The sequence below is a fragment of the Bombina bombina genome, chromosome 1, assembly GCF_027579735.1.
Source record: "Bombina bombina isolate aBomBom1 chromosome 1, aBomBom1.pri, whole genome shotgun sequence".
NCBI classification, from domain to species: Eukaryota; Metazoa; Chordata; class Amphibia; order Anura; family Bombinatoridae; genus Bombina; species Bombina bombina.
The window spans coordinates 1,285,915,654-1,285,934,809 of NC_069499.1; positions in this window are offsets into that span (position 1 = coordinate 1,285,915,654).

Consider the following 19,156-nt stretch of genomic DNA (forward strand, 5'->3'; position numbering starts at 1 on the left):
CCTAAGACTCTATTGTTATCCTGTGAGGAAGTCTTCTGCTATATATAATCCATTAAGTGCACTCTCTTCTGTCAAGTTGTTATCCTGTGACTACAAGCTCTCTGTCTAGTTGTACCATGTGTAAGCTATTCTGCCAATTTCAAAATTGAGTTTCAGCAGTTCTATCAAGTTGTATCCTGGGAGTTCCAGCTCTTATGTTAAGTTGTTATACTGTGAGTACAAGCTTTTCTTCCATATTACATAATGTTAGTACAAACTCTAATGCCGAGCTTCATATTGTGAGTGGAATTTTAATATCATATCTAAGCTTCTAGTCATGAGTGCCTGCTCACTAGCAAAGCTTTATTCCATGAGTTGCTGCTTACTTTCCATCTCTCTAGCTGTAATTCTCAGCTTTTCTGTCTTCTTCTTATTTACCTATTTTAAAGCATCTACGGCTAAATCTGTAAGTAGGGATAGGTCTTTGAGAGAGTGCAGAGTAAGAGGGATTCGACCAATGAGAGGAGCTGCCACTTATCAGGGCAACTTAATTATATCTATTATGTTGAATGTGGCAAGATTCAAGATTAGTACAATGATATAAGGATAGCAAACTAATGAAAATAAAGATTAGAGAACTTTTCTAACTGAAATACAGAAGCCTAAATGTTCAAGATTTTGAACAATGCTGAACTGAACTTCCTTTGAAGGGCTATCTATTATTGGACAGTGGCTCTCCAATGTATATCACTTTCTTATGTCATGTCTACAGAATGTCATACAGTGTGGCGAGAGAGATTACTCTTTTATTCTACAATATTCAAATATATTAGTCACATGCCACCCTGTCACATATGGATTAGTAATTTTATTGTGTTTGTGTTAGAAACACATAACACATCAAAAATATCTCTCAAAATATTAGTACTGAAAAAAGGGGCTGTCATGTACACATAATCACTATCATGCCCAAATGTCATATTATTACAAGATGGCACTACTAAATTTATATGACTAACCAACGGGTCATAATGATAGATAGATTTAGATATATATATAGATATATCATATCTATATTAGTTCCAGTAATCATAACCTAGAAATGTCACAGGCCTCTGCAACCAATGCCACACTCATCAGCTCTAGCATTGGTCACACTTTATTGTATTTCCTATTCTCAGTGTAACAATTCTCACTGTTTGCTATGTCAGAGCTATACATATGAGTTATACCAATAGCACATTCATCAAAAATCTTTTTGCATACAAGAGATAATAGCATTTCCCTTTTGTATCTCTAATTACATGTCCTTGTTGGCAGTCAGCAATGCTGAGCACAAGTAAAAAATGTATCTAGGCAGTAAATGTTTTACAGTACCTGTCAAACTTTCAGCAGTATTCAGTGCAGCTAATGAGGTATGTGGACAGACATTTATCACAAGTGAAAACAAATTAGCATTAATTAACTATTGTTATAGGGTCCTATAACTTCAACAAAACTCTTATAATTTGTTCAAGAGAAATACATCTTCAAATTTAAAAATCTTTGTATTTCTCTGCATGGAGAGGTAGAAAAGTTTTATTAAATAACTTTAGAAAATGGAAATAGCGAGCGTATTCAGAGTTTTCTATAACTGTTACGCAAGTACAGATATACAGAGTTTTGTGAGATGCGTAGAAAGAGATATTGGGGAATTGCAAGTTTGTGGGGTTGTAAACGATTATTTAAGTCAAAGTGAACGCAAATCGCTATTTGAGTTACTTAATCAAAAAGACTTAATTTTTAAATCCTCAGATAAGGGTGGCAATCTTGTCATCATGAACGGCAGTGACTATTTGGCTGAAGTTCATAGGCAATTATTGAACACAACACAGTATGAGTTAACTAACAGATCTGCTTTTGACACATCATGTAATGAATTATTATTTTTACTCAATGATGCATTGAGACATGGTTTAATAACGCAAAAAGAGCATGCATTCATGTTCAAGTGCTTTCCTATTGTGCCCACATTTTACTGTATTCCCAAACTTTATAAAAGCATGACTAAACCCCCGGGCAGGTCTATTATCTCGGGCATAGGAGGGCCAATGGAAGGGCCAAGTAGATATATAGACTTCTTCATGAGACCATTTTTGAGTTGGCATTAAGATAGATGATCAAACCTGGCTGGTTACCCTTGACGTAGAGTCACTATACTCGTCAATCCCCCATACAGTGGGGATTAGAGCTGTAAGATTTTTTTCTAGAGCAAAGAGGGCAAGAGTATCAGGCACATACTGATTTTGTTATCTCTTTATCGGATTTGATTTTGAATAATAATGTCTTTCAGTTTGATGGAAGATATTATAGGCAACTTCAGGGAACTGCCATGGGTGCCACATGTGCCCCCACCTATGCCTGTTTATATCTTGGCTTGTGGGAAGCACAAGACATTTTCTCGGGCTTTGAAACCTTGGTGGAGGCACATGTGGTACTCTGGCTACGGTATGTGGACGACATACTCCTTCTCTGGAGGGGTAGCAAAGAATTACTGGAGAATTTCTTAAGTATATTGAATACAGATAATGGATATTATATATTTATCACTAGTGAGATTAGTAAAGAAGAAGCTATCTTTCTTGATTTATCCTTCAAGAAAGATGGGAATTGGCTGCATACTAAGGTACATCGTAAATCTACTGCCACAAATAGCCTTCTGCATGCCAGTAGTCACCATCCTGGTAGCCTTAAGACAGGGATTACCGTTGGACAGTTCCTACATTTGAGGAGGAACTGTACCAGTACAGCAGATTTTGAGGAACAGGCATAAGATATGTCTCGTAGGTTTTTAGACAGAGGGTACTCTAAAAGACAAATAAAAAGAGCTTGGGTAAGAGCTAGGAAAAGCACAAGAAGTGATTTGCTTTATAGAAAGAATGAGGTTACAAAAAATACTGGCAAAGTACGGTTAATTACAAAATATAATTCACACTGGGAGAATTTGAGGACATAATGAAGAAATACTGGCATATGTTGATAATAGATGCTGAATTGAAGGAGTATGTGGGAGATTATCCCCTTTTAACAGCAAGAAGGGCAACTAGTTTAAAAGATAAACTAGTGCAGAGCGAGTATAAAAGAAAGCCTCCTTCTTTGACATGGCTTAGTTCTCAATGTAAATCGCATGGGTGTAGTCTGTGTGTACATTATGTGTATTGCAGGTTTATACAAAAAAACAGCAAATTTGAAACAATGACAGGAAAACAATATGATATTAAACAATGGATTACCTGTAACACAACAGGTGTCATTTACCTTCTGCACTGTTCATGTCCCATGTATTATATAGGAAAACTAAACGTGACTTGAAGGACCGAGTGAGGTAACATAGGGATGACATAAAGGGAAAAGTACAGGATAGCCCGGTGGCCAGACACTTTGAAATGTATCATAATTCAGACTTTACAATAATGAAGGTAACAGGAATACAACACATAAAACAACATCGCCGTGGTGGTGATGTTGATAAACTTCTTTTGCAAAGTGAGTCACAATGGATGTATCGTTTAAATACATTAGCACCATATGGCCTTAATGAAAAGATCGATTTTTCATGTTTTTTATAATATATATAATACTGAGGTATACCTCTTCTTTATAGTTTGATCCAGTTCCCCAGTTAAATATATGTAATATACACCTCTTTATTTATTGTGTAAAGCTGGATCTGTTACTATGTGTTAAAACAAACATTCGGTAAATGTTGCCATTTTCCAAAAATAATCTCTTTGTAACAATAACAAGCAAAATTCAAATGTAAACATCCATAGTTTATTTTTAAGTGTGATTGTGTAAGAGATACTATTCATTAATTCAAAGGAATATGTTGCTGAATGTCCCTTTAATTTCAAAGGGAGGAACAGATAACATTATCAATCAAAATATGCTATAAATGGCCGGATCTAACATCTCACTGCATCTGACGAAGCCCTAAGGTTAGCCCACAAAGGGGAGGGGCGAAACGCGTCATGCCTGACGTTCTATGTACCGGCAACTTTTGATAGTATTGTACCAGGTGTTACTTTGATGCCAGTGGTGGATTTTGCCGCAATACCCGAAAGGAGATTCAAGCCAGCAAGTGAGAGTGACATGCTCAAGAAGCCTTGTTTGTTCCTGTGTCTATATGCAAAGGAAGAATCACGATACTGGATTCTGTTACAACCTAATGGATATCAGCTGCTCTCTATGTTGTGTGTTTGCAGCTAATTTCAGTGACTGTGTTGTTTGCATTCAATAGAGGATCCGTTTTTCAAGGAAACAGGAACTATACCGCTAGATGTGGTAAAGGCTTCTTGAATTTAACTTGCTCACTTTTTTCTACATGTGAAAGGTATATTTGAAGTGAACTTCTACTGTCCCTGAAGTTGGAGCGTGTGCTACACACTAAGTGCTCCTAACGGACGGTTTACATTCCACATGTTTTGTGTTTGTTTGCTATATTGCGCAATATCTGTATAGAACCTCTTATGTATATGTATTTTGGTTGTGTGAGCGTGTTTGACACTTAAGTGCTCACCTAACTACATGCATTTTGGTTAACATTACCCAGGCCTGGTAATTCTGGTTACATATATGTTTAGAGAATTTTTTTTATAATGTGTTTTGCAATTGATGATTATGGTATAGTAACACTGTCTGATAAAAATTATTAAAAATAAAATTGCATTAAACAGTTACAAGGGCTCAAAGATATGAAGTCTAATAATATGCATTGGTATATGTATTTAAATAAATAAGTAAAAAAATAAAAAATAAAACATTCCAATGTTCTTCATTTACATATATATAGAAGTGGAAAATATCACTATGATTTACTAGTCAGGAGTTAAAATTTCTAAGTCGTTCCCTACTTATGTGTGTGTACATATGTATTTAATTATTTATGTATTTTACTGTATATGTTCTGTACATATTTTGAATTCCAATGTTCTTCACTTACAGAATAATGTCCTTTTTGTTGTAAATACATATTTCTGTATATACCTATACCTTAATATGAGCAGCGGCAGTGCACAGTGTGTCAGGACGGTGAGTATCTAAACAAAATAGTTTGATGCTAAAGGGTAGAGTCTCACCTTAATATTACATTATGATAATGTGGCTTCTCTTCTGATGCAAAGACTAAGCTAGGGAGGCTGTGTTTGTTGAGGATGAAAACCTATTAACCAAACTGAGTGGTTACTCTAGGGGTACAATAAGGAGAACTAATAAACAACATAGGAGTAGATATACTAAATAGTATGAAAATGGGCACAGTATGAATATATGCAAACAATAATAAGATGCAATATGATATTATATATAAAGCAAACAATATAACAAAAATAAAAAATAATATGAAATATATAAAATAAAATAATAAAATAAAAAATAAAAAAATAAAATAATAAAAAAGTCCAGTTTGGTCACAATCCTGCAAGATGTCCCAGAAGTACACAGTCTTTTAGGTCTGAGGTAATACTGCTGTGTATTGAAGATGTTATAGAAATCACACTCAGGGTTAGGAGTCAGCTCTTTGCCGCATGGGTGGTCAGGATACAAATTTTTGCTTTGTAAAGGAATCACAAAAGACAAAGGTGCTTCCTAGTGTGATAAAGTTATGGATAAACGAGATGCTGTGAAAGCCAAATTTATACTCACAGATGTAGCAGCACTCAGTTGTGCTAGTAGAGGCAGACTGGGAACTCTCAATCTCAGTGTCCCAGCTCACTGTTAGCAAAGGAATAGCAGGTCTCTCCAATGTCCAAAGATGGACCGAATTAGCTCAGACTCTCAGTGTATGATAAATAACCAAAATTTATTGGTATAGTAAAATGTCAAACAGTTGACAATAAAATAAAAGAACAATAAGCAACGCGTTTCTCAGACTGCTGTCTGTTTCATCAGGCTTCTGCTCCTAAACTGAGAGTACTGGCTTATATGTACCTAATATCCAATCTCTATCCTCAAAAAGAGACACACCTATTTCAGGTATGAATGCACATAATTAGTCAGAATAAACATCTTCCACTACAGGATATACATATCAACTGAGAGACAGACTGGATTGCAGCTCCAATTATGTAATATACCTTTTAACATGTATCTGCGGGGTTCAATACTTAGGTAGAACTATTAGGAAAGTCCAAAGCTGTTGGGGTGAGCATTTTAGAAATATTGATAAGGGAAAGCTAAAACACAGCGTCTCCAGACACAATGTCCAATGCCACCCTGCTCACACCTGTCAGTTCCAGATAACCCCGCTGGAAAAGATTCATAATAAACAGGGTACTAATAGGTTTATCCATAACTTTATCACACCAGGAAGCGCCTTTGTCTTTTGTGCTTCCTTTACACAGAGACAATTTGTTGAGGATGGCTGAGGAGCTTTGGCTCTGGGACTTTTTTGTGAGGGAGTTACTGAGGAGCTTTGGCTCTGGGACTTTTTTGTGAGGGAGTTACTGAGGAGCTTTGGCTCTGGGACTTTTTGTGAGTGAGTTTCTGAGGAGCTTTGGCTCTGGGACTTTTTTGTGAGGGAGTTGCTGAGGAGCTTTGGCTCTGGGACTTTTTTGTGAGGGAGTTACTGAGGAGCTTTGGCTCTGGGACTTTTTGTGAGTGAGTTTCTGAGGAGCTTTGGCTCTGGGACTTTTTTGTGAGGGAGCTGCTGAGGAGCTTTGGCTCTGGGACTTTTTTGTGAGGGAGCTGCTGAGGAGCTTTGGCTCTGGGACTTTTTTGTGAGGGAGTTGCTGAGGAGCTTTGGCTCTGGGACTTTTTTGTGAGGGAGTTGCTGAGGAGCTTTGGCTCTGGGACTTTTTTGTGAGGGAGTTGCTGAGGAGCTTTGGCTCTGGGACTTTTTTGTGAGGGAGTTGCTGAGGAGCTTTGGCTCTGGGACTTTTTTGTGAGGGAGTTGCTGAGGAGCTTTGGCTCTGGGACTTTTTTGTTAAAGGGAATGGCTGAGCAGTTCTGGCTCTGGGACTTTTTTGTGAGGGAGTTGCTGAGGAGCTTTGGCTCTGGGACTTTTTAGTGAGGGCGTTGCTGAGGAGCTTTGGCTCTGGGACTTTTTTTGTGAGGGCGTTGCTGAGGAGCTTTGGCTCTGGGACTTTTTTGTGAGGGAGCTGCTGAGGAGCTTTGGCTCTGGGACTTTTTTGTGAGGGAGTTGCTGAGGAGCTTTGGCTCTGGGACTTTTTTGTGAGGGAGTTGCTGAGGAGCTTTAGCTCTGGGACTTTTTTGTGAGGGAGTTGATGAGGAGCTTTGGCTCTGGGACTTTTTTGTGAGGGAGTTGCTGAGGAGCTTTGGCTCTGGGACTTTTTTGTGAGGGAGTTGCTGAGGAGCTTTAGCTCTGGGACTTTTTTGTGAGTGAGTTGATGAGGAGCTTTGGATCTGGGACTTTTTTGTGAGGGAGTTGCTGAGGAGCTTTGGCTCTGGGACTTTTTTGTGAGGGAGCTGCTGAGGAGCTTTGGCTCTGGGACTTTTTTGTGAGGGAGTTGCTGAGGAGCTTTGGCTCTGGGACTTTTTTGTGAGGGAGTTACTGAGGAGCTTTGGCTCTGGGACTTTTTTGTGAGGGAGTTGCTGAGGAGCTTTAGCTCTGGGACTTTTTTGTGAGGGAGTTGCTGAGGAGCTTTGGCTCTGGGACTTTTTTGTGAGGGAGTTGCTGAGGAGCTTTGGCTCTGGGACTTTTTTGTGAGGGAGTTGCTGAGGAGCTTTAGCTCTGGGACTTTTTTGTGAGTGAGTTGATGAGGAGCTTTGGATCTGGGACTTTTTTGTGAGTGAGTTTCTGAGGAGCTTTGGCTCTGGGACTTTTTGTGAGTGAGTTGCTGAGGAGCTTTAGCTCTGGGACTTTTTTGTGAGGGAGTTTCTGAGGAGCTTTGGCTCTGGGACTTTTTGTGAGTGAGTTTCTGAGGAGCTTTGGCTCTGGGACTTTTTTGTGAGGGAGCTGCTGAGGAGCTTTGGCTCTGGGACTTTTTTGTGAGGGAGTTGCTGAGGAGCTTTGGCTCTGGGACTTTTTTGTGAGGGAGTTGCTGAGGAGCTTTGGCTCTGGGACTTTTTTGTGAGGGAGTTGCTGAGGAGCTTTGGCTCTGGGACTTTTTTGTGAGGGAGTTGCTGAGGAGCTTTGGCTCTGGGACTTTTTTGTGAGGGAGTTGCTGAGGAGCTTTGGCTCTGGGACTTTTTTGTTAAAGGGAATGGCTGAGCAGTTCTGGCTCTGGGACTTTTTTGTGAGGGAGTTGCTGAGGAGCTTTGGCTCTGGGACTTTTTAGTGAGGGCGTTGCTGAGGAGCTTTGGCTCTGGGACTTTTTTTGTGAGGGCGTTGCTGAGGAGCTTTGGCTCTGGGACTTTTTTGTGAGGGAGCTGCTGAGGAGCTTTGGCTCTGGGACTTTTTTGTGAGGGAGTTGCTGAGGAGCTTTGGCTCTGGGACTTTTTTGTGAGGGAGTTGCTGAGGAGCTTTAGCTCTGGGACTTTTTTGTGAGGGAGTTGCTGAGGAGCTTTGGCTCTGGGACTTTTTTGTGAGGGAGTTGCTGAGGAGCTTTGGCTCTGGGACTTTTTTGTGAGGGAGTTGCTGAGGAGCTTTAGCTCTGGGACTTTTTTGTGAGTGAGTTGATGAGGAGCTTTGGATCTGGGACTTTTTTGTGAGGGAGTTGCTGAGGAGCTTTGGCTCTGGGACTTTTTTGTGAGGGAGTTGCTGAGGAGCTTTGGCTCTGGGACTTTTTTGTGAGGGAGCTGCTGAGGAGCTTTGGCTCTGGGACTTTTTTGTGAGGGAGTTGCTGAGGAGCTTTGGCTCTGGGACTTTTTTGTGAGGGAGTTGCTGAGGAGCTTTAGCTCTGGGACTTTTTTGTGAGGGAGTTGCTGAGGAGCTTTGGCTCTGGGACTTTTTTGTGAGGGAGTTGCTGAGGAGCTTTGGCTCTGGGACTTTTTTGTGAGGGAGTTGCTGAGGAGCTTTAGCTCTGGGACTTTTTTGTGAGTGAGTTGATGAGGAGCTTTGGATCTGGGACTTTTTTGTGAGGGAGTTGCTGAGGAGCTTTGGCTCTGGGACTTTTTTGTGAGCAAGTTACTGAGGAGCTTGGCTTAGGGAATCTGGCAATATCAGATAGATTTGCTAAAATAAGATTTTTCTGTCTGTTTTGAATTTTTGAAGTGAAAGTTTTATCTTCCAGTATTTTGTTTTAAAAATCTTTGTATGAGAACCTGATTAGGAGAGAAGATTAGTGTTGAATAATTTCAGGAGATCAATGTTGCCACAGCGGGAAATGAGAATTAAAATAGGCTGATCTAATCATGGTGTCCTGTAATTTTAAGAGGTGTTGTTCAGTGTTTACTGTATTGTTTTTAATATTGCTTGGTAAATCTATTATAGATGGTTATATGCTGGAGCACTGCCATCAGCCTTTTGGTTTTGTTTTCCTATCCAGCATTAAGAACACAAGTATGCCATAATGAAAACTTGCATTACCAACTCTAATTCATTAAAGCATGCTATTTTAAGACTCTGAGCCACTATTTGTTTACCCCCCTGCAAAGGTGTTAAACACATAGTAGAAGTACCACTCAGACATCACACAACACCACTGGTCCTGAGTGGAAACTGACACTGATACAATTATCAGCGCTATTAGCATGATTCAGCGGTGTAACTAGCACTGCTGAATGTATTAGCGGCAGTTTCTACTCAGGACCAGCAGTGCAGTACTTCTTCTATGTATTTAACCCATTTGCGAGGGTTAAAAAGATAGAGGTGCAGGTCACTAGACTTAATACTGCATGCTTCACAGAAAAAGAGTATGTTGTTTTTCAACTATAATGTCCCTTTAATTTCTGAATACGGTGATATATATATGTATATACGGTATGTGTGTGTGTGTTTCTCGGGGGTATCAAGCCAGTGCTTAACCAGAATCTGAACTCATCGCACGCCACTGAACCCTTGGTCATGAAGTTTCACTACTAGGATATTGGCAACACAAAAACTTTACAGAAAAAAGTCTCTGAAAAAATAATAATACATTTAATATGTGCTCTGCTAGATACAACAAAAAAGTTACTTTAATGTCACTTTAACATTTCTATTTCTTCAGACTACATGTTTATAGTAGCAGCATGGGGTAACGGTTGAAACACAAGGGGTAAGGGTGGACCAGACCATGGAGGGCTTTAGCGCGTGTCCTATCTATTATTGCACAGTAAATTCCAAAGAGGGACACCCCTTGGTGAACGTGTGTGCCAATATATATACACATACATATACACACACATATATATGTGTGTGTGTGTGTATATATATATATATATATACACACACATATATACTGTGTGTGTATGTGCATATATATATATATATATATATATATATATATATAAAGTCCAACCTGGTTTAGCACTCTCGAGGTAACCACTGCTGGCCGGGTGCAAAGCAAATGTATCAATAAAGTCCCAAAGAAAGCCAGCACTCTCCGGTATTAAGAGCAATAAAATCTCTTTATTGCAAATACTGAGGTTTCGAGGTTTCACCCCCGTCCTCAGACCATTATAATAAAACAATAAAAAATGCGATACTTATTTCTTACTCACCGCTTACATGATCGTAAAACCTCTAGTTCCTGTATGTGCCTAACGCGCGTGGCGGTTGCCTAGGCGCGGTGCAGGCATCACAATTGGGCGCCGCCTGTAGCCTAGCAACGAACCACAACAAAACAAACCTTATTAACCAATAAACAAAATTTATATACATAAGATCTGACATGACTAAACAGTGCTACCTACTACTGTAACTAGGTGCATCGATAACTTCAGTATTCAGCAAAACAGAAAACCTAACTATATATTGCGTAACTAAATAATGCGTAACTAAATATTGCATTACTATACTCATGCATGTACTATAGTAAGACAGTCATATTTACAAAAAGCAATGCCATTCTATTTTAGTATTTAGCCCTTTTGGACTTAATGTTTCTAACTCATATGTCCATCTTGCTTCTCCTTGCATCAAAATCTTATTGCGGCCTCTGTCTCTCTTTAATGGGTGAACGTGATCTATTATAGTATATTTGAGGTCTGCCACATTATGTACACATTGCCAAAAATGACGGGCTACGGGTTGATCTGCTTCTCTTTTGTTCAATGCTGTGCATATCGAGCTCCGATGATTCGCCATTCTAGTTCTCATATCATCACTCGTTTTCCCCACATAGAATAAACTACACGGACAGTGCAGCAAGTAGACCACAAAGTTAGTAGTGCATGTAACTCTGTGTTTTAAGTAATATTTCTTTCTGTGGCGTGGGTGATTAAAGAATTTTCCCGCTATCATGCCGTTACACGTCGTGCATCCACTACATTTGTAGCACCCTGGTTTGGCATTTCCCAGCCAGGTTTTGCTTTCATTGCAATGTACTGGATCTGTATTTTGTAAGATGTCTTTTAGTGATCAGCCTCTGTACCCTAGCTTCGGGTTTCCCATCGTCTTAAAGGGTAAAGTATCATCTGAGTTAAGTATCTCCCAGTCCTTTTTTTGGATAGAGTTGAATTCATTCTTATCCACTGCATATGTCGTTGACAGGGTCATTATGACTTCTTTTTGTTCTGTCTTAGTTCTGGTATTCTCTTCTTCAATAGACGTCTGATGCTGTTTGAGTAGTTTCTTCTTATATCCCCTCTGGTCGAATTGATCTTCCATCTCTTTCATTTGAATAGCTGACTTTTCTTCATCTGTATTATTTCTTTTTACTCTTAAAAACTGTGATTTTGGAAGCACTCTCTTTAGAGCCAGATGGTGACAGCTGGAGGCATGCAGCAAGGAATTCCTGTCTGTACTTTTCCTAAATAGTGTTGTGCTGATCTGATTTCTGTTTTTTCCGATTCTTAGATCCATGAAATCTATTTCATGTAGGCTGTGATTCATTTTGAACTTCAGTGATGTATGTTCAGTGTTCAATTCATTGAACTAGTGCATCAAGCTTTTTTCTGTGCCCGACCAGATTATTTGCAGATTATCTATATATCTTTTGTAGTATTCTTTCTCCGTTCTTTTGAAGCATACGGTCCCTGTGTTTTCGAATTCTGCCATGTACAGATTTGTGTAAGATGGGGCCACATTGGACTCCATCGCTGTACTCACCAGTTGCAGGTAAAACTGCTTTTCAAATCTGAAATAATTTCTGCTTAAGCAAATTTCAAGTACATCTAGGAAAAATCCAGGGGTGGCCCCACGTAGGGGTATTTTAGTAGTTGGTGCCTTACTGCTGCCAATTCTTCCGAATGGGGAATAACAGTGTATAGGCTAGTGACATCTAAAGTCACTAGCCAAGCATCATCACTTTGTATATTCAGTTCTTTAAGGGATTTAATGACTTTGTTTGAGACTTTTACATAAGAGTTCATATGTTGTACTAATGGTTGAAGCAAACTATCTAAATAGATAGCCAAGGGTTGAAGTATTGAATCCACCGCCGAGACTATCAGTCGGCCAGGGGGTCTCTGTATATTTTTATTAATTTTAGGCAGCATATAGAAGATCGGTATCAGTGGGTATTCTGTTTTCATAAAGCTGAATGTTTGTTGGTCTATCCAACCGTCTGTCAGTGCTTCTTCCATGTAAGTGTCTATAGACTTTTTAAATAGTGCAGTCGGGTCTCTTGGGAGTTTCCAGTAGACTTTGGTATATCTTAATATATCTTAATATATCTTAATATCTCTTAATACCGGAGAGTGCTGGCTTTCTTTGGGACTTTATTGATAAATTTGCTTTGCAACTCGGCCAGCAGTGGTTACCTTGAGAGTGCTAAACCAGGTTGGAAATTGTTTACAGCACCCGATACTAAGAGATACTTGGATTCTCATTTGGAGATCTGACATGTCACAGCAAGAGCAACCAGCTGCAGAGGACACGATTAGCTTAGCTATACCAGGAGCTAGTGTATTCCTGAAAAGGAGGTAACACATATATTGTCCAACTTGCTCAAACTGAAGAAAAGAGATAGAGACTTAAAACTAAAGGGAAAGTACTTATCAGAGTACCACCGGAAAATATATATACCAAGGGGTTTTAGGGTAAAAAATGTTCCCACCTTGGGTAGAAATAACCCTGCATTTTATGATAGGTGGTGCAACATTCTAAATAAATGTGCTCTAGACATGATGTTACTAGTGGTTCAAGAAGTACGATCAATGCTCAGTCAAATAAAAATAAAAATTGAGCAATACACCACAAAACACACAGATAAGCTGGTTAACAAAGGAGAAGATAACTGGGAAAGTAAACTGCAGACACAAATTGAACAATACCAAAAAGAATTAACAGCATTTAAAAGCAGAATGATCGAGACTGGAAGACTATTGAGAAAAGAAGGTGTACAAGTGACTGTTTAAACCAGAAGAAAGACAGAGATTAAGAGAATACAGACCAAGGAGATAAAGAGCAAGAAAACCATGGAACCTAACTACTGTGGACAGCTCAGGATAAGGTACCGATTCCAACACAGCGCAAGAACATGGTGCACAGGAGACAAGAATGACAGATGGAGTAACTACAAGGTCGAAAGACGGAGGAGGGGGCGCCCCCACCCAAGGAGGGGGAATGGTAAGAGGCAGACCCCTGAGACAAAGAAGGTAGAGGAGAATATTGTCATAAATATTAGTAAAAGGATACTATCAGAAGCGGACAGATCGCTGCTGCAAAAAGGCCTCTCATTTGTCCCAACAGAATACACTAATGAATTTGACCTACATGTAGACATTCAAAAAGTTCAACGTACCCTAAGACTTAAACAATTCTTCAGAGATACATCCCAACAGAGAGCCCAGCATACAGTGGGGCTGAAAAAGAATTTTTTTTTTGGCTCAACTAAAAATCAATAAGTGAGATACAACCTCACCAAAAAGGATAGAGAAGCCATGAAAAGTCTGGCAGATGACAAGACAATAGTGCTAAGGAGAGCTGATAAGGGTGGTGCATTAGTAATATTGGACTACGCATTCTACCATGAGGAAATCTTGTTACAGTTTGACGATACCAAAGTCTACTCAAAAACTCCCAAGAGACCCGACTGCACTATTTAAAAAGTCTATAGACATTTACCTGGAAGAAGCACTGACAGACGGTTGGATAGACCAACAAACATTCAGCTTTATGAAAACAGAATACCCACTGATACCGATCTAATCTATACGCTGCCTAAAATTCATAAAAAATCTACAGAGACCCCCTGGCCAACCGATAGTTTTGACGGTGGATTCAATACTTCAACTCTTGGCTATCTATTTAGATAGTCTGCTTCAACTATTAGTACAGCATATGGACTCATGTCAAAGACTCAAATGAAGTCATTAAATCACTTAAAGAATTGTATATACGAGGTGATCATGTTTGGCTAGTGACTTTAGATGTCACTAGCCTATACACTGTGAATCCGCATTCGGAAGGATTGGCAGCAGTAAGGAACATCACATCTTTTTTTTTTAAACTTTTGTATTTTTTTTCCAGATCCCCAAGACTTACACCATTGGAAAGGTTAGGCGATTACCTTTCCAACGTTGGTCTTGGGGCTCTGTAGCTGCTTAGATGCCTGAGATACAGGCATCTAAGCAGCATGCCCCCTTTCCCTATACTTGTATTGTAAATTTGTAATATTGTTGCGCAGTGATGTCATCAAGTCATTGCGCAAAACGTGAAGCCCCGGCGATGCCTGTCACTATGCAGGCCTGATCGCCGGGGTAGGAGTGGGTGGGTGCTAGCGATGACTCTGAGCCGTCGTTAGCACCAGAGTGGGAAACTCTGCGGCGGCTCAGAGCCGTCGTTAGCACTCAAGGGGTTAACAAAAAACACACTCAGATGGGCTATATAAATGGATAATCTACAAAACATTTATGCAAAGAAAAATAAAGTGTACAATGTCCCTTTAAAGCGCGAGCGTGAGCATTAAATTTTGCTCCACTCATAATCTAGCCCATAGTGAGTTAAAAACCTATGATCTATTCAATCTTAGTTGATCTTCGTTTTCACATTTTCTTTACAGAAGACTTAGGCATTTAAAGGGATAGTAAACCCAAATCTTTTCTTTCATGATTCAGATAGAGCATGCAATTTTAAGCAACTTTCTAATTTACTCCTATTATCAATTTTTCATCGTTCTCTTGGTATCCTTTATTTAAAAAAGCAGGAATGGAACCTTTGGAGCTTGCCTATGTTTAGTTCAGTACCCTGGATAGGGCTTGCTGATTGGTGGCTACATTTAGCCATCCAATCAGCATGCGCAACCCAGGTTCTGAAGCTAAAAAAGGCCAGCTCCAAAGCTTACATTCTTGCTTTTCAAATAAAGATACCAAGAGAACGAAGACAAATTGATAAAAAAGAGTAAATTAGAAAGTTGTTTAAAATTGCATGCTCTATCTGAATCATGAAAGAAAAGATTTGGGTTTACTATCCCTTTAAATGCCTAGGTCTTCTGTAAAGAAAATGTTTAGTATCCCTTTAAACCACCACAGTAATTAGTGCATGATAACCCATATTTTAGCATCAGTTATGTACACCACTTGATTCCAGGTATTTTTTTTTCTTTAAAAATTAATATTTTTGTAATTGTATTTTAATTCCAGATTGGCACGTCTGTGTCTTTTTAAAAATAAAGCCCAGTCAGTATGGTTCAAACCTTTAAATACAATGAAACAGACAAGCCTTATTTATGAGGACAATTGATCATCTATCACTTAACGTTATCCAAAGAGGCTTACAAATGCTGAACATTATTTAGGTCAGGGACATATATAAAATAGTAATCTGGGCAGCATCAATAAATCCCATTTACTTTGTACCTTTTGTATTCCTCGTGGTTCCGATCCCTGTATTCTGCATGAAAAACATGAATGCACAATGACCTTGCTGTGTTCAGTTTTCTTCTACATTTTCAGACAGCAATAAAAGGTTTGGTCTTGATTTTCTTTTTTTTAAATTCTTTATTTATTGTGCGAAGGACATAACATAAATATAACTCCCCACAGTCTGGGGTTGAATATTAGCAGTAAGAGAAAATATGCATTGAAATCATTAAATACAAAAAAAGAAATGAGCTTATATGGTATTCAATTAGTCCTGTGTCAGTTGAAAATGTCCTTCATTTTTAACTATATATGGCCCACCGGCCATCAATCCCCCCCCCCTCCCCAGGGTGCCAGTTTCCCAGATCTCTTCAGCTTTCCTCTATACCTATTCAACAGAGTATCTTCTATCCTCTAGAGTCTTAGAGTCTATCTTCCACTTCTTTCTCAACTGTGCCTCCAGTATGTATTCTGAATTGCGCATGGGATATAGTAGTGCTTCCTGCTGGTGTGAATCCAGAGAACGTATGTAAACCTCCCATTTTTTAATGAAACGTGCTGTGCGATTAGTAATGTCTCCCATGGTGTTTGCTTGTTCATACAGAAGTTGGGTATGTATCTCATTTTTTAACTGCGATAGTGTCAGGGGTGTTTCTCTATCCAGTGTCTGAGAATGATTTTCCTAGCCTGGAGAATAACGTTATGTGTAAATGCTGTAGCACTGTTGTTGAGGTTGGGGCAATCTAAGAGTATAGCCATCTGCGGTTTGAGTGTACCAACAGGGACCTTTAGGATCTTCAACCAGTGTTGTATCATTCCCCAGAATTTTATCAGTCCGGGCATTCCCACATCATGTGCATTAAATCCGCTTGTGCTTGAGAGCATCTAGGAAAGTTCCCCTCAGAATTCCCCTCCCACTTCCTATATACCTTAGGCGTGACATATGCAAACTCAATGAGCTTGGTGTGTGATTCTCTGATGTCCATTGACAGTGTAGCTTTTCGGACTCTCTGGATACTATTTTTAATTTGTGTCGTGGAGATGGGTGTCTCCAATGTCTCAGACAATTTTTTACTGACATGTTCTAACGTATGTTCATTGTCAGGAGCTAACAATGCCTTATAGATTGGAGAGATAGATGTACATCCATGTGTGTAAAGATTACATAAATGGTTAACTCCAGAGTTCTCCCTAGGGCAATCCTCTAGGCCTATCAATCCTGTAATATAATGTTTTGCCTGGAGGTAAGCAAAATGGTAAGTTTGAGGTAGTTTGTATGTCGCCTGGAGATGCGCAAATGTATTAATGGTTTTTCCATTTCCCTCTAAAAGATTAAACACTCTATCTATTCCAAGGGTCTCCCAAACCTTAATCGTCTTTGTGGTCATCCCTGGTGGAAGTGCGGATTCCTTTGTAGTGTAATGTACTTTGAGAGTTCGTGGTTGCATTTTAGCCTGTTGCATAGTTTCCTCCATGCCCAAAGAGGCTGAAGGAGGAGAGGGTAGTGTGTCAGCAGTTTATCTGTTCTGTCTGCTTTTAAGTGTGGTAATGTAGCTAGTGACCATGGATGGATCACTTTTTGCTCCAACTCTGGAATCGTGAAATAACTTTTTCCCGTTATCCAATCCAGGACATATTTTGCCTGGGCTGCCCAACAGTATAACTCTACATTTGGGACCGCCATACCTCCTGATTCAATTGTGCTCATCATCCTAACTGAGTGTATTCTGTGCTTTTTTTTCCCAAGATAAAAGAGAAGAAGAGGGACCTCCAGAAGGCCACGTCTGCTTTGTGTATGAGTAGTGGCAGCATCTGCATGATGATTAGAGAAACACACCCGACACTATCGCAGTTAAAAAATGAGATACATACCCAACTTCTGTATGAATAAGCAAACACCATAGGAGACATTACTAATCGCACAGTATGTTTCATTAAAAAATGGGAGGTGTACATAATGAAATGTGCTCTGCGATTAGTAATGTCTCCTATGGTGTTTGCTTGTTCATACAGAAGTTGGGTATGTATCTCATTTTTTAACTGCGATAGTGTCGGGGGTGTTTCTCTATCCAGTGTCTGAGAATGATTTTCCTAGCCTGGAGAATAACGTTATGTGTAAATGCTGTAGCACTATTGTTGAGGTTGGGGCAATCTAAGAGTATAGCCATCTGCGGTTTGAGTGTACCAACAGGGACCTTTAGGATCTTCAACCAGTGTTGTATCATTCCCCAGAATTTTATCAGTCCGGGCATTCCCACAGCATGTGCATTAAATCCGCTTTTGCTTGAGAGCATCTAGGACAGTTCCCCTAAGAATTCCCCTCCCACTTCCGATATACTTTAGGCGTGACATATGCAAACTCAATGAGCTTGGTGTGTGATTCTCTGATGTCCATTGACAGTGTAGCTTTTCGGACTCTCTGGATACTATTTTTAATTTGTGTCGTGGAGATGGGTGCCTCCAATGTCTCAGACAATTTTTTACTGACTTGTTCTAACGTATGTTCATTGTCAGGAGCTAACAATGCCTTATAGATTGGTGAGATAGATGTACATCCATGTGTGTAAAGATTGCATAAATGGTTAACTCCAGAATTCTCCCTAGGGCAATCCTCTAGGCCTATCAATCCATAATATAATGTTTTGCCTGGAGGTAAGCAAAATGGTGAGTTTGAGGTAGTTTGTATGTTGCCTGGAGATGCGCAAATGTATTAATGTTTTTTTCATTTCCCTCTAAAAGTTTAAACACTCTATCTATTCCCAGGGTCTCCCAAACCTTAATCGTCTTTGTGGTCATCCCTCGTGGAAACTGCGGATTCCCTTTTAGTGTAATGTACTTTGAGAGTTTGTGCTTGCATTTTAGCCTGTTGCATAGTTTCCTCCATGCCCAAAGAGGCTGAAGGAGGAGAGGGTATTGTGTCAGCAGTTTATCTGTTCTGTCTGCTTTTAAGTGTGGTAATGTAGCTATTGACCATGGACGGATCGCTTTTTGCTCCAACTCTGGAATCGTGAAATAACTTTTCCCCATTATCCAATCCAGGACATATTTCGCCTGGGCTGCCCAACAGTATAACTCTACATTTGGGACCGCCATACCTCCTGATTCAATTGTGCTCATCATCCTAACTGAGTGTATTCTGTGCTTTTTTTCCCCCCAGATAAAAGAGAAGAAGAGGGACCTCCAGAAGGCCAAGTCTGCTTTGTGTATGAGTAGTGGCAGCATCTGCATGATGTAAAGTAGCTTGGGGAAAAGAATCATTTTGATAAGCCCTATTCTACCCGATATGGTCAAGGGTAGTTTTGTCCAATGACTAACTAGGTCTAGTGCCGCCTTCTTAAGAGGTGAGTAGTTT